A 16843-nucleotide genomic window follows, 5' to 3' on the forward strand; every position below is an offset into this window, starting at 1 on the left:
AAATAGACGTTTTAACCAGCAAACAGGCTTTTGTTAACACTGGTAAGACGCTTACTTGGTTGAATACAATTTCTTTATGGGGCCTCCCCGATGGCTCGTCGCCTTGTAATCAATGGGTTCCGGGTTCGATGCCCGGTGGAGGCACATAGTGGTTCGGATCCTACATTAAACTGTAGGTCCAGCCCCGATTAGGCTCACTGTGCATAACGTGGACTTAAAACACCAACTTAATCAATCCATCGAAATAATTTCTTTGCACCACCCTGACACTGAGAGGCACCTGCACTATACTTAGTGTCAAAAAGTGTAGCAAATTATGCGAGCTTATAGTGTGCGATAATTCTTGACCCCCGCTCACTCTCTCTTTGGAGATAAGCTGACGCTTGCACCAGGGAACGCTGCAAGATGAACGTTACCACATCGTGCAGCGATTCTTTCTCCTCACTCATATTGACTTTACTAAATGTACTACAAGTGGCACCAGCGCTCTTTAGCCCAGACGCCTCATTTCGTGGACGCTACTATAGTTACTCAAGGAAACCGTGAATGAAAAAAAACACCGACTTGCATCCACAATCAAAACAAAGACTGATCCGTGAACGGTTGTGTGTTTAAGATTCCCGCTTCCACCAACCTCCACCGTGTGGTCTGTTTAACATTCCGACGGCGAGCGATGAAGCGCCCAAGGCCCGAGATAAGGGAGAGGGGATAAAACAAACGGACCAAATTGGCCGTGGGACTTCGGGCAGACGAGGTCTGACGTCAGAATGGGGGAGAGAAATGCACATTTCCCAGTCTTCTCCTCAATTTCCACGTTAAAACCGAAGGAAAAACAGGGAAAACGGGAAGAATGGGAAAGGCGTAATTACCCCTTGAGCAATTTTTGCTCTCCCCCGTCTCCCCCCTTCTTCCTTTGTGCTTCGAGTAACCGAATGCTCCCATTATACAAGGCGGGTCTAATTGCCGCGTTATGACCTTTAGTGTCTGGAGGGAGCGGTGTCGGAAGGAAGCAAAAATACGAGCACGTTCCTAAGTAGCGCCGGCCTCCTTCCACGGCTCATCTCTCCTCCTCAGTGTTTCCATCCCCAAGTTAAATTCACCATGTTATAGTTTCGTAATCATTAATGTGAAATATTAACAGTTTACTTGAAAATATCATCAATTTTATAGCAAGTTAGTAAAGACATATCTTGAAATAAAATCCTGTACATAACTTTCTACCAGAAACAAATGTCATTATATTTTTTTCTTAATTTGCGTCGTAATTCTTTCATGCAACCAATGTCCGGGTTTAACTTAAAAAAAAAGGTTTTACCTGGAAAGGATCAGAAACAGTCACCAGTAACCCCCCTTTCTTCCAGCAGTCTGAAAGAATACGTAGCTGTGGCCTGGGTTTCCGGCTTCTCAACATTTTCGGTTGGAAATTCACCTTTCCTCTCCCGTGCCTCTTTCTGGACTTTCCACACTTCATGGACCACCAATGTCGTTCCGAAAGGACACGTTGTGACCACATGCCTCGTCAAGATTGTGTGGAAGATAATGTCTGAGTTTCTTTAAAGTTGTTCGGAGCTGTACAACCCAGAGGAATGACTTATATTTTTATCATAATAAAGATTCGAGACTGGAAGATGCTGGAAAAGAGGAAATATTGAAGGTATGATGTGGAGGAGACCATGCTTCGCCAAGAACTGTAAGACAGTGGCATAGCCAGAAAGTTAAGTTCGGGTGGGGTAAGAGGTGAACGAAATACTTTCAGGCGGAATCGGCTTCTATAGTCGTGGCATTGCAGAGACAGAGACTGAGGGAGGGGGATAGGCAGAGTGAGAAAGAAGAGGGAAACGATAGAGAGAGACAGAGAGGATAGGAGAGAAGGGGGAGAGGCGAATATAGACTGGCCAGAGAAATTTACCGAGAGACAGTCTGAGATAAGGAGGTGGATAGAGATGGAGAAAGAGAGACAAGTAGAGGCCGATATGAGAGATAGATTTGGAAAAGGGGGTGGAGACAAGGGAGGAGATAGAGAGGAAGGGAAAGAGGCAAGGAGAGACAGAGCAAAAAAGGAGTGGAGAGCGGGAAAGATAAGCAAAGATATAGAGAAGGGAGAGAGAGAGGAAGAGACAAAGAGACACAGGAAGATGGGAGATGGAGGGAGATAAAGACAGAGAGAAAAGGATGGAGAGATGTAGGGAGAGGAATGAAGAGACAACTCGGGGAAAGGGGGAATGGAAATACGGACCGAGAGAAGGATAGAGGATAGAGGGAGGGAGACAGAGGCGAGAGGAGAAGCACTGACACAAAAGGGGTCTAGAGACAGAGAAGCTTCGAGTAACAGACACAGAAAAGGTGGTGGAATCAGAAAGAGAGACAGACAGCTAGTTAACATTCATCAGGATATATACAGGGTAGCGCACGAACAGTTTACACATTTCAAATCTATATTAAAAAAACTGTGGTCGGAGCTGAACAATACACAAGCGCATTCGGTAGTCCTTGGAAATACCGGTAGGCGGCCTATCGCTGGGCTGGCTGGGATGGTCTAGTAAACACATCCATTTCCCGCCAGTCAGTGCAGCGCGCCAAAACAGTCCTGTTGTATGCAGAAACGAAGAGCGTTACAAGTTCGCAATGGAAATTTCGAGCTCATTTCAAAACACGATGGGTTCCAGCAAGAAACACTATTCTTCGTTTGTACCGTACGTTCGAGGAAGAAGCCACCGTGAAAGTAGAAAGACGACCTCGCGTTGCTCCAGTTCGGACCCCTGAAAACATTGAGGCTGTTCGAGTTGCCATGACACGCAGCACTCACACCTCACCTCACCCCACCTACCCCTCACACCGCTAATGTTGTGTTGGACTTTTTGAACACAGTTTTTGGTGATGGAGTGATTTCCAATCGATATCCTGATCGACACAATGGAGGTTTCTTCTGGCCGTCTTCAAGCCCAGATTTAAATCCCTGTGACTTTTTTCTGTGTGGGTTATTAAAGGAAGAACTTTTCCCGTTAAAGCCAGCAAACATTATGGAAATGCGAGGACGGATAGTTCAGTTGTGTGGGGATATTCACGAAGACATGTGCCGTAGGGTGGTAAGAAATATGCGCACCCGCCTTGAAGAGGTTGTTCGGCAAAACGGGGGCCATACTAAACATGTGATACAGTGAGAAAACTTTCCACGGACAGAGTATTCTGTATGTCATAATATGCACACGTAATATTTAAAAATAAATTTGCAATCTAAATTTCAAATGTGTCAACTATTCGTGCGCCACCCTGTAGCTCTATAGAGAGATAGCAATGCATCTTCATTACAGTCCCCACATGCTCATGTATTTTTAACTCCATTAATACCAAAAGCTCAACTACCGGAATTTGAATTGTGCGTGTTTAAACTTTGCTAAGGATATCAGCTTCAGTCCGCAGGTATTCTCAAATCACATGTGCAACGGACGTGAAAAATTCCGTGTCAGTTTGCACCAAGAGTTGGCATGCAAGGTTCAAATAGTTGAGCTCGATATTTCTCCGAGAGGGAAAGCTCTATGCGCCGAGTTGTCCATACTGTTCGCTCAGTCCTATGAGAAGATGGATGGATTGGAGGCACGGAACGTTAAGTGCGGGGAGGGGATTCCCGGAAGTATAGTTGCCATCAACGGCCAAGGTGGAGGAAATGAACAAAAGAGTAACGGTCTCGTTTTTCACCTTCTTTCTTGATGGTCGTGTCATCTTACGTTATTGTATGTGTACATGTGTGTGTGTGTGTGTGTGTGGGTTTGTGTAACAAAGCATAAGGTTTTTTTTTTCAATTTTAATCAATATAGATTTTGTATTTGAAAAGTATATTAGGTTGGGTATAATTTAATAGAAATGAAGTAACTTGTTTGATAATCGCGATAGATAGAAAATAACATCTCCACTTGCAATTCATTAAACGTAAAGTAGCGGAGAGCTCTCTATGTTTCCCTCTTGTCTCGCAAGAGAAGATGGAAGGTTAGGGAGAGAAAGGCAAGAGAGATAGGAATAGGCAGGAGGGAGAAGAACAGAGAAAGGAACGAAGAAACAGAAGAACAGAGGAAGAAAATAGAAAGAGGAAAGAAAAGAGCGGAACAGAGAAAGAGGAAAGAAAAGAAAGGAACAGAGAAAGAGGAAAGAAATAAATAAAACATCAGAGAAAGAAGAGAGGAATAGAGGAGCAGAAGAAGAAAAGAGAAAGACAGGAACTAAGAAAGAGGAAATAGAAATAGAGAATCAGAGAAAGAAGAGATAAAGAGAGAAGCAGAGGAAGAAAAGAAAGTGAAGAGAAAAAAAATAGAAGAAGATAGGGAGAAAAGAGAAGTAGAAAAGAAAGAAATAGATGAAGAGAGATAGAGGAAAGAAAGAAATAAAAGAAGAGAGAAAGAGGAAAGCAAGAAATAGAAGAACAGAGGAAGAAAGGACAAAATGGAAAGAAAAAGAGGGGCAGAGGAAGAAAAGAGATACATGGGAGAGGGGAGAAACAGAAGCGAAAGAGAAGATGGAAATGGAGAAAATAAAGAAAAAGGAGAGAGAGAGACGAACAGGAAGAAAGGAGGAAGAGGGGAAAGAGAGAGCTCTCATTGTGTCTGTCTCCCAAAGGGAGAAGGAAGGAGAGAGAAAAACAGAGAATGAAAAGAGAAAGAGAAGAGGAGAGTTATTTTTAGAAAGCAATTTTCCAAACATTGCTAATTTTAAAACTAGATACGTTTGCGAAAACATCAGAAATGCAATTTCGCGCCGCTTTTGCTAGACTCCCCCTCCCCTTCGTCCTGTGTCCTCTCCTCTCCTTCACGCCTCAATCGCCTCCCGTGTCTCCTACAGCGCCTCTTCCCCGACAAGATCACGCGGAACAAATCCTCCGGCGGACCACAGGGGTCGGGTGATAAATAGGCCTCCTTTATGGCACAGTTGCGGGTCTATCTGTCCCTGTTAATAGGCCAGAGACATCTGGGTGTCTCGCTCGGAATTGCGTCAAACATAAAAGCGGTGGTGTCGGACGAGTGGCGAAAGTTGGGTGGGGGGAGGCTTAGCGATCGCTGGGAGGAAGCTGCAGAAGAAGAAAGAACGAGAAGATAAGAAGATACAAGGAGGGGGAAGTTAGCGAGCAGCATCACCGGAGAAATTCGCCTTTTTCACTTCGAACCGTTCTTTCTTCGGAGAAAGCCAGGTGGTTCTCTGTTCACAAGTCAAGATACGCGTATAACAGTTTGTTTCCTGGTTGTCTTTTCTTAAGAAAATTCTTCATTTTCTACTTTTTGGTTAAGTGAACTTCAGACTCGGAGAGCTCAATTGGGACTGGACCTACAGTCTAAAGCGGCTTGCGAACAAGGTCAAATTCGACTTTTTCCCTCTCTCCCACTGGATGACAGTGAAAGTATTAAATACCTGATATTTTACTAAGATGATCAGAATATTCCCCAAGAACGTACGTTGACCTATCGTTGGCGTTTTTGAAAATGGAAGCAAATTGTAGTTCTTAAACGCATTTTTCATTATCCGTTGGAGATACGGGAAAAAGTTTTAAACAAGAACTGTTCTATTATGCAATGATGAAGTTTTGATCTTATAGTGTTTTCCGTCATTCCAACCGACTTCACGTTATCATTTATTATCCACGGTAGCTCAGTCGTTAGGGCGTCTGACTACCATGCGAGAGACTCGGGTTCGATCTTGGCGGGATCCCGGAATTTATTCAACCTGTTCAAGTGGCTCCGGCGCCCACCCAGCGTCGTATATAGTGGGTACCTGGAGGAAACTCTGGGGGTAAAGGCGGCCAGGGGCGTGGTGCTGTCACATCACCCCCACCTTCCACCGTCATGAAGAAAGTGTGCGTCGCTAAATTCATACCCCTGTACGCCTTCATGATATTGTGAAAAGCACAGGGGAGCACTTTACTTTTTACTTTTACATTATCATTTAATGTTACCGGTTTCGCGAAAATTCATCAAATGGATTGATAAATAGAAATAATTAAATTTGATTTGCCACTGCAGTACATAGTTATTTACATCGAACTAGGTGGCTGTAGGTTATATTAAACGATGTTTAAAGGCAAGATGAAGATTATGAAATCGGAAGACTCTTCTTTAGCTGTATACGCAATTTCATTATTCACTGTTACCATCAGACATTTTAGTTTTCAAGTAAATGTTAATAATATGCGATTAACAATCTGAACATGGCTGCATTTTTTTTAATGGTAGATACATACTTCATTGAACAGTATTTGTTTTGCTCAGATGTACGTTACAGTGGCTCAATGTGTATAGATGTTATACAAGTTCCCTTTCAATATTGCTCAAATTAGACCATTCGAAGTGCGCCCAACCTAGTTGATGGATTGATTCTGTTTATTTTAGCTCGCTTTTCTGTCACTTTTGGCTAATGATGAGGATGAGTGACGATATGACGAATTTGATGGAAGAACGAAGAACACTCATGCCAAGGCCTGGCGCCCAACCCAGTAAAAATCGATTGTTGGTCCACTATCTTGTAACGTATTGACTTGTTACTTTCTAATGGAATTCTGGCTTATCACGTGGCTATAAAAGTTAATGTTATCAATTTGTATCGCAAGTGATGTCAAAAGATTATTGTAGGTTTTGTTCCTTAGACTCCTAAAGTGTAGATTAGAGAGATGATTGAATGTGTCAAATGTATGGGCAGCAGTGTGCCCTTACTGAGAGTATGATAGTGTTCCTTACCTCGAGGTCGAGGCATATCAATTTCCACCACGAGCGTCTCCTCAAGAGTGATTTTGCCCAAGCAAGAGCCACCTCAGTGGCGATCGCTCGTGTATTTTTAAATTTTCCTGACTCGTGAAATGCAAAATATTCTCCTACCAAATTACCCTACATCTTATGCAACCAGCCGAAGAACAATGTCAGATTGGCTGCATACGTTTCAGGTTCTTTTCCGAGTCTGCTTTTGCACAGTCAAGCACTCCCTCCAATAAACAATTTTGCCATTGTCAATATGCAGTGATCTCATTCCCTCGCAATCAAGGGTTCCCGAGTTCGATTCCCGATGGAACAACATTACATAGTAGTCAGGATCCTACGTCAAACTGAGTCCCGATTCATATCTAAGCATAAAGCAAATGTCAAAAACTTTACCCAAAATTACAATCGGATTTTCCCCCGCAGTGGCCCTATGTTATACGAATACTGTACTGGCAACCCTGTTTGTACACAAACTCTCCCCTTCACCCCTCCACTTGTTTCGTCCCACCTACGCAGTCTTTATACACAAGTACTACGAACCCCTCGTTCTATTTTTCTTCCTCCGCTAGTTCCTATTCTCGTGGGAAATAACCTTTCTTGTAGTCGCACATAACAAAAACTTTCCGGGGGAGCGCCCCCCCTTCCTCACCCTCTGCCCCTTCCCAGACATGGACGTTTTGCGAGGCACAAGGGCTTTGCAGCTGAAGAGCGCGTCACAAAGAGAAACTGTAAAAAGGCCCTTAAAAGAAACACACTCGTGGGAGGCTGGGGGGCTCAACTCGGATTCTTGAAAGATTTCTTTCGGAAGCTGTTGACCGGAATTGTCGGTTTTTCGAAAGCTCCGGTTTTACTTTCCGGGACTGTCGCAATTCCGGCATAGCAGTTGAATACTTCCAGGAATGTCGTGCCGTTGTGAAAAAAATGTAACTGTTTGTTTCAAGCCAATTACATTAACAAACAGATTGTAAGAAAATAGAGTGATAATCACTGCCATATGCCCAATCCTTCATACCTTGTATTTAAACTGCATTTTAAAAATCGATTTGGCGGTCTCCGTCACGGAGTGATTAGCACAGCGCGCTTCGACGCCAGGGGTCCCGGGTTCGAATTCCAGCTTGGAAATGGGTGTTGTTTGTGAGTCCCTTCATCATATAATGACCCATCCTCATCTTCGGGATAAGCCAAAAGTTGCAGAGAAGCAAAGTATAATACAGAAAACAAGGATACAGTATTTTTTAATTAGATTGAAACATCTTATTATATAAGTTTTATAGCATATCAGATAGGGGGTCTGCTGGCCCCACTGGCACCGCTCCTAGTTGTGCATTACCCTGTGCCACGCAGGAGATGTTATGACTACAAAATAGCACCACTGTTTAGAAACTTTTACCCTTAGCGGTTTCCCCCATTTATGATAGGCTGAGATTTTTCCCCAGATCTACTTATGCAGGGATATATAGACGGGAAAATTCCCACCTAAGATTAACGACCCTGAGAGTCAAACCCGAGCTCCTGTCTTGTGGTCACAGGCTCTTATACAACAAAAAATGTTGTGACAAATTTTACACAAATTGAAAAATACTGGGTGAGTCTGTTAAAAGAGGCCCCGTGGAAAATGCGCTCCTTGCATGTAGGCAACCCTGGTACACTGAAGAGAAGAGCGGGGTAGAGAACAGTCCAGGATATCGGTGTCAAGCAGTTTAGACAACTTGACATAAAAGTAAATACAGTACAGTGTGACAACAACCTCCCTAGATAAGGTGCTGGAAATGTCCTCCGTTGACCTCGAGGCACGTGTGCAGACGATACATCCTGCGGGATGGCCTGGATAGTTGTGATAATGTTGTTCTGGAGTTCTTCGAGCTGCCTTGTTCACATCCCGCACCTGATGCATCACGGTAACTTTGAATGCGTGTAAGTTCAAGTCCTGCTTCAGGATCCGCATAGAGGTTGACTGGGACACCTGCAACTGTTGTGCCAAACGCCGAGATGATTTTCGTGGACTGCGTATCATTAGCTGCGTTGCGTCGCCTCAGTGCGGACAGTCTTTGGACGCACTTTTGGCCTATTCAGCACTGATCCGGTTTCCCGACATTTTTAAATCACTTTTGCATTACTGAATTAGTTGGGGCCTTCGCTGGAACTCCATTCACCTCAAACTCCGTTGTAAATAAATCTGCACACTGTTTCCAAGAACCTAGGTGTACATACGTCTCGACATCAAAGATTCGCTGCTGCACAGTTAACGCCATGCTGACCCACCGAACCACACACAACTTTCCTCGCCGCTCAACTGCACTCAACTGACCTGCACGCTGCCTGCCTCAAGGTCACTACTGGACAATTTCTTTTCAATCCTCCTCTATGTCATGCTGTCGAAACTGCGTGGCACCGATATCCTGGACTGTTCTCTACCCCACTCTTCTCTTCGGTGTACCAGGGTTGCCTACATGCAAAGATCACATTTTCTACCGGGCCTCATTTAAAAGACTCACCCTGTATAATGGATAGTAGAAGAAGAAAAATGATGATAAATAGTGTAGAAAAATACTACCTTGTTTTCAATAGAATTAGGTAGTTTTCATTCCCATGTGCTTTCAATAAAACCTTTGGGTGGGGATATTTTTTTGTACTAAAGTGTAAATCAAATAAATCAATGAATCAATATATTGGCTGAGAGTTCAGGCGCCAGAGCCCCGTTGGTCTACAAGACCGCAGTTATCGAGGTCTACTGCGTGAGAGAGAAGTTTACGTTTGATTGCTTTCAGAGAAGGACACTCCTTGCACTGAAATCAAAATCACTAAGCGCATCCATTCTTAATACGTAATTCCTACGAAGATAGTTTGAAAAGTAAGGTAAACGAAACAGAAATGGCAGCAACATAATGGAAATCGATGCGCGGTCGATAAGTTTGATCCTTCAAGCGAGCCATTGCCAAGTTTAAGCCCCGTACGTTTTGAGGTTATTGTTTATAAAACGATTTCTCTTGATTTGCAAAATAGCCGTTCACAGCATGAATCACTTCATCGTTATCGGAAAATCGTATTCCTCCGAGCCATATTTGAGGCTAGGGAACAAATGGAAGTCAGCGGGAGCTAGATCGGGCTAATAGGGCGGATGATCCAACAATTCGAACTTGAGTTCATGGATTTTAGCTCTAGAAGTCATTGACGTGTGAACAGGTGCATTGCCCTGCTTGTTTTGTCCATCATTTTTTAAGACGCTTGCACGTTCACCTACTTCGCGTATCAAACAATAACCTCACAACGCACTGGGCTGAAACTCGGCAAAGGCTCGTTTGAAGGATCAAAGGATCAAACTTATCGATCGTGCATCGATTTCGGTTATGTTGCTGTCAATTCTGTTTCGTTTACCTTACTCTTCAAACTACCCTCGTTTCAATACATCCTGTCACACAATTTAGTATTATGAAAGAACTTAAGGGAACATCAACAGATGGCAGCAGAAATTTGTCAAAAGTCGTAAAGTGTAAATTTGGATTAAAAATAACGTAGCAAAATTGGAAGATTATTATGAACAAAATACATTATATTAGAAATAAAATTCAGAAGTCGGCAGCTGAAAGAAATAACGGAATAATAATAATAAGATAAATATTGTGTTGAGATACACATGGATAATATAGATCTTGAAAGGAAAGAACGACTGTGAAATTAAGTTTAGTGGCATATACGTGCGTACTGAAAGTCGTGATGAACTTTTTATTTCAGACGTAAATGTTCACGTAGAGTGATGCGCTGTATAAGACAGTTAGAACAATCTATTGTGACAAGATACACTTGAAAGTGGGGTGATCGGCGCAGTACGTATGCGCATTAGCGAGTAGCGAGTAATGGCTCCGTTTGACACGTCGTTTCGCCAGCGTGCAGTGATTGAATTTCTGTTGAAGGAAGGTGCATCGGCATCAGATATCCACCGCCGATTGCAGGAAGTGTATGGTGATCAGTGTATGGCTGCCAGTAGCATCAGGCGATGGATAAAACATTTTACAGGTGGAAACACAGACATCAGTAATCTCCCTCGCACAGGTCGCCCGAGAACTGCCTCGAACAACAGGAACGTGGCTCGCGTCCAGGAAATCATCCAGGGGAACAGGCGTGTTTCGGTTAGGGAACTTTCACACATTGTTGGAGTAGGGCACAGTGCTATCCAGGAGATGATTGGTGAACTTTGTTAGCGGAAAGTGTGTTGCAGATGGGTGCCAAGGGATTTGAATGCGGCACAAAAACGAAACAGAAAAGATGTTTGCACGGAACTTTTGGCGCGGTACCGAGCAGAGGATGGAGGCGAGGGTTTCTTGAAGTGTTTGGTTATTGGAGACGAAACATTTTCCACCTCTACGAGCCTGAGAGTAAACGTCAAAGCCTGGAGTGGCGACATCAAACATCACCAAGAAAGAAGAAACCGAGGACAATGTCATCAGCTGGCAAAGTAATGGGAACTGTCTTCTGGGATTCGGAGGGTGTTCTTCTCGTGGACTTTCTCACTCCTGGGGAAACAATCAATGCATCTCACTACGTGCGCACTTTGAGAAAACTTCGTCGTGCTATTCGTGAAAAACGTCCTGGCAGGGATAGTGTTATCCTCCAACACGACAATGCCAAGCCGCACACAGCACAGCTAACGAGGGATGAAGTTGCCAGATTTGGGTGGGAACTCCTTCGACATCCTCCCTACAGTCCAGATCTGGCTCCTTCTGACTTTCACTTGTTTTCTTTTCTGAAAGAACACATGCGGGAAAACAGATATGACACCAACAAGGAAGTGAAACTTGCCGTTAGGAGAATACTCAGACGTGCCCGAACGGAGTTCTACAACAGAGGAATTTTCAAACTTCCAGAACGTTGGCAAAAATGTGTCGATTTAGATGGTGATTATGTTGAAGACTAATAAAGGTATGTACTTTAACAGGCATATATTAGATTCTTTTTTGCACAGTTTACTTCCTTCTTGTAACATGTTGATCACGACTTTCAGTTCGCACGAATATCATGCCTTATATGGTAACTTTCTCTTGACCATTAAATTACGAGATTACGAAGATCGGATTTAGATAAAGGTGTATATAGTATTAGGGTACTACATTCAGGGTACTTTGGGTGAAAGGCAACTGTGTCATTGATTGCTATGTTCCTGAAGTGAAAATTACTTTTAGAGTGCTGAGCCATGTGGTGTACCAGGACAATTGACAGTTGGGTGGTTACGATGCAGCGTTTTTCTTACTATCCAAGGTATTAACATTCGTGTCTGTGGCGGGGTGGTGGTTCACTCATAATAAATGAATATGTAGAAGATGTATCATTGACGATGATTCCTACTCATCATTATGGACGATAATGCTTGCCCCAATAGAGTTCTGGATGTCGTTGGCTTTGCGGATGAAGTAGCCAACAGAGACTCCTCATCTCAATCCAATAGAGAATGCTTTGGGGAGGCATCTAGCTCAAGGGAAACTGCCAACAACGCTGTTGGAGGAGTGGCAAGCTGTACCTAAGGAGCTGTTCAACACTCTTTCTTCTAGTTTTGCCAAACCTATAGAAATCGTGCATATATGTTAGAGAAGGACAATGCTTTCTTTTTCTTTACTGAGAAAGTCAAGCAGCACTCTACAACTCTACATTAATTTCAAACGAATGGATCTACTGTATTTGACGCACTTTTTCCTTTAAAAATAGGTCTGAAAAAACAGCGGGCTTCTTATACGCCGACACTCATTTTTTGATTTCCTACGTTTCTGGAAATTTTCTCTGTTCCGAGTAAGACGATTCTTTGTTGCTTCCTTGCGGTGTGTGAGAGCATTCCAGTCACGTAGAGTTCATACGCATGGATTTGAACTCACATTCTGATTTAGAAGAGGATTAAAATGACACTTCATTTAGGTCTGGGAATGAATGTCTAGATTTGAGGAAGAAGATTAAAATGTATTTCTAGTTAGATTACATAAGTTATTCGTTGAAAGCAGACCTACATGTTACTTTATATTTAAAATACCGTAAATTAATTATTCAGTGGTATAGCTTCTTCCTCAAAAAGGGGGATGCGTCTTGTACGCCAGCAAATACGGTAAATGATAGTTTTTTTTTCAGTTACACAAAATGCTGTCCTTGATTAAATTTTGATACGTATGAATGCAAACCTTGTAGATGTACAGTCACTGACAATAAAAATTGGACACCTAGATTCTACAATACCCGCTTCCCTTCGTGGAGTTATGTGTTGCCTAATTCCGAGGCGATATCCGAACTTCCTATTGAAGTTGGTTTATTGCCGTAGAGTTAGGCAACAAGCAACAACGCATTGCAAAGAAGCACATATTTCAGGATCTATGTGTCCCATTTTTATTGCCGCTGACTGTACACAAGTGTAACTTTTAGAACTGTGGGTGTATGTGTAATATTATTTATATCTCGAAATTAGCTTGCACATTGCTTGTCCGCCGTTACAGCAAACAATGTTCATTAAATTTGAATTACTGGAAGGGAACAATGCATCTCACCCCGTACAAATACATAATACATTTTGTTCTATTATTGAGGGGCTTTCCCCCCCTCTGATCTTAACTTTCTAAATCCAGTGGCTGTAATATATCCAATGCAGCCGAGCACCTTTAGCTGACTCTTTAGCTGGCTTGCCTTTCTCCCCATAATGCACCACGCTGATCTCCCGTCACGCGATGGGATCATCGGTTATGCGCCGAGTGACGTCATTGGGATTTGGAAATTATTGCCCTGACGTCAAAGTGGCCGTCACTTATCCACTTTGTGGAACGACACTCCGTGCCAGGGGAAAGCGTTCTGTGAAGTTGCGTACTTCGCAGGATAGAGCAGAGGATTATATCGATTAAATAATAGTTAATGTTTTTTTTCGGCATCGTACATTTTTATATGCTCGCAGAGGAGTTTTAGCATCCAATCTTTTTTAAGTTTTCTTTTTCTATAAAATATGAAAAATACTATCATATAACTCTCCAAAGTACAGATTACAATTCTTTTTAATGAAATTAGGATTTTCTTAAAGTTTTTTAGTGGGAAATACGCAATAGGGAGAACGTCGTGTGCAGTTTGGGCCTAGGACCAATGTTGTGTGCGTAACACTTGACGTAAAAGCCGTTTAAAATAGAGAGCGATCGATTGAAGTGTAGACTGCCGCGTCGGTGTTTGCGCTATCGGAAAGTCATGCGTTAGCGGCCGCGAGTCGGCTCTGTAGACTGTCCGTGTATTAAGCGCGTAAGTTTCCAGAGTGATTTATTTACTTAACCAATTTATGAAAGAAGGTAGTGAAACTGGTCCCATTCGTTCTCCCCACATTTTTGACACCTCTTGATGAAGTTTTCCATAACTTGCTGCAGTTCCCGCTGATTAATGTTGGTAATTTCTTGGCGGATGTTACGTTTTTGTTCTTCCAGGGTGTGTATTTGACTTGTATGCAGCATTTTTTATTCTACCCCAGAGATAAAAATCGCGTGGAACTTTTACAGGCGGGAATCTTGTTTCAAATCACCTTTGAACTTCACGTACCGATTGAGTTAACACATATGAATTATAAATAAATACATAAATGGTTGAATACACAAGAAGAAACAATACGTAGCAAGCACCCTATCACTTCACAGTCTCGTGTTTACTTTCAGGACCTCCGTAAAAACCGGTTTCTAGCCCCCCAGCCAGCTTACATTAGTGGGTGTCTTAATAAAGATTAATCAATAATGTGTGCGCATGGAAACCGACTACTTTGAACACCTTCTTTTATAAATCTGGTAAGTAAATCACTTTTTAAAATAACTACGGAAACTATTCTGGGCTTGCTTCATTGACACTCTATGATGCCGACAAACGGCCGCGAGTGTCTCGCTTGCCTATAACAGAAACACCGACACGGCGGTCTACACTTCAATGGATCGCATTGTATCGTCAGAAGATGTATACAAATTCCTCATATTTTCATGATTGTACGCGGTTTATACTTATCACCATTCCATCTTATCTTCGCGATTGCCATAAATGGCAGAGAAGCAGATGTAGAATTAAGCAAATAAATCAATTAAAACAAAAAAAATCCAAGTATAGTCCAGTTTGAGAGAGGCCAAACTGGGGTTAGTAGTGGGATTGGCTATAGGATAAACTCAGGAAAAGGAAGAGCTCCCCTCAAGCAGGTTTGGCTATACTTAAAACTAGCTCAACATGCCCATATGAGCTTTTTGCTCAAGTGTAGAACCCTGCCTAATCTAAGATTTTTGTAAAAATGCCCTCTGGAATTTTTTGTGAAAGGAAGAGCCCCCTCAGATTGATTTGCCCATACTTACAAAAATTGCATCAGCCAGATTTTTGTCCATAAACTTGTCAAAAATTGTTATTTTTTTGGCTATACCTGAAATTAAGCCAAAAAGCTATATATACACACACACCCACCCATATACACACATATTTACTTCCAGTTTAAGTTTAATTGGACCCCAGCCTCAACTTGCATATCCAGTATTAAAATAATATAATATGCAGAGCCCCTCTAGAATTGCTCCGTGATTTTCTCATTTCTTATATTATATGTTTGCATGTTTCTCCTCTGTGTCAGTGTGTACAATTCCCGAGACGGTAGTATTGATTTTTTGCTTTGCATGTTTCTCCTCAGCGCCAGTACTTACAGAAATTCCCGAGCATTGAAGCTTTGCATGCAAACAAACAATATTGCATCAGCCAGTATTGTGAGAGTGGCTGAGGAGAACAGATGTGTTTTTACAGTGCTTCTCATACTTACAGGCCTGTTTGGTTTAAATATATATAATTATTCATATTGAACAATATAAAATCTGATATTTGTTGTAATCCACTCATATTTAGAGTCAAGCTTATATTTGTCCCAGCCTGTTATACAAAAATCAATACATAACAAGGTCATTGCCATTCAAGATATGCATGTTCGTGCAGGTATTTGCGGAAGGTCAGTGTGAATGAATATTTATTCTCTTTTTCTACTTGTGGGCTATTGGCTTTACAACCTGTCATAAGATAAGCATAGAGATTAGATTTAAAACCCAGGAAATTTTATATAAATACCAAAGCCAAAAATATTAACACACATACACACATACACACACACACACACACACACAAAGCACACTGCTGAACCCAACTGATATTTTTTATTCAGTATAAAGTTTTGAATTGAAACCCAGGAAATATATATAATAAACAACAACAAAAATGCCGAATCAAAAATATTGCAATCAGTGCAATAAAAATATATTTAGCTCTAATTGGGCCAGACACCAAAAGATTTGTAACCCAGACAAATGCAGAACTCCCACAAAAATATGCCCCAAATGCAATAGAAAATACAGCATGCAATACTTTACATATATACATAAAAATACTTGTTCTGTACAGTCATCAACATTGCCCCCACAAGCATCTACATCTGGTCTGAAAAGGAAGCATGAAGCACCTGTTAATGCTGGACCTGCAAAGCAGCCACGCTATGAACCCATACATAGCAGTTTTAATGCCCAACTTAGGGATTATCGGTTTGTATCAGAGCCAAGATGTGGCATTAAGAATTTTTTGAACAGTAAAAAACCTGATGTACAGGCAATTCTAAATGCACAAAATGGCTCTTATAAGCTCTCCCTCAAATTGTTTACACAATATAAGAAACCAAATGGCACAAAATTTACACAGCCCCACATAACAGAAACTGTACCTGTATATTCAAATGCAAATTCAGACAAAATAATAAGCAGATTGATGGATCAATTGAACATTAAACACTCTGAATTTGCAGCAAAAGAGTCTGGATGGAGCCTATGCGGCTCTCCACACAAGTTATATGTTAATATTTCTGAATTCAGCCCATTACAAGGATCTACATATTTGCCATTACCTGCAAATATTAAAAACAAAAGAGCCGTGGTTAATATAGAAAATATCGACCAGAAATGCTTTTTGTGGTGTATTTTAGCTGCTTTGTATCCAGTTTCAAGGAATCCTCAGAGAATAAGTTATTACAAACAGCATGAACATGATTTTGATGAAGCAATGAAGGGCTTAGAATATCCAATATCTGTTCAGAATATTGATAAATTTGAAAAAAGGCC

The sequence above is a fragment of the Lepisma saccharinum genome, chromosome 11 (genome assembly GCF_977018435.1).
Source record: "Lepisma saccharinum chromosome 11, izLepSacc3.1, whole genome shotgun sequence".
Classification (NCBI taxonomy): domain Eukaryota; kingdom Metazoa; phylum Arthropoda; class Insecta; order Zygentoma; family Lepismatidae; genus Lepisma; species Lepisma saccharinum.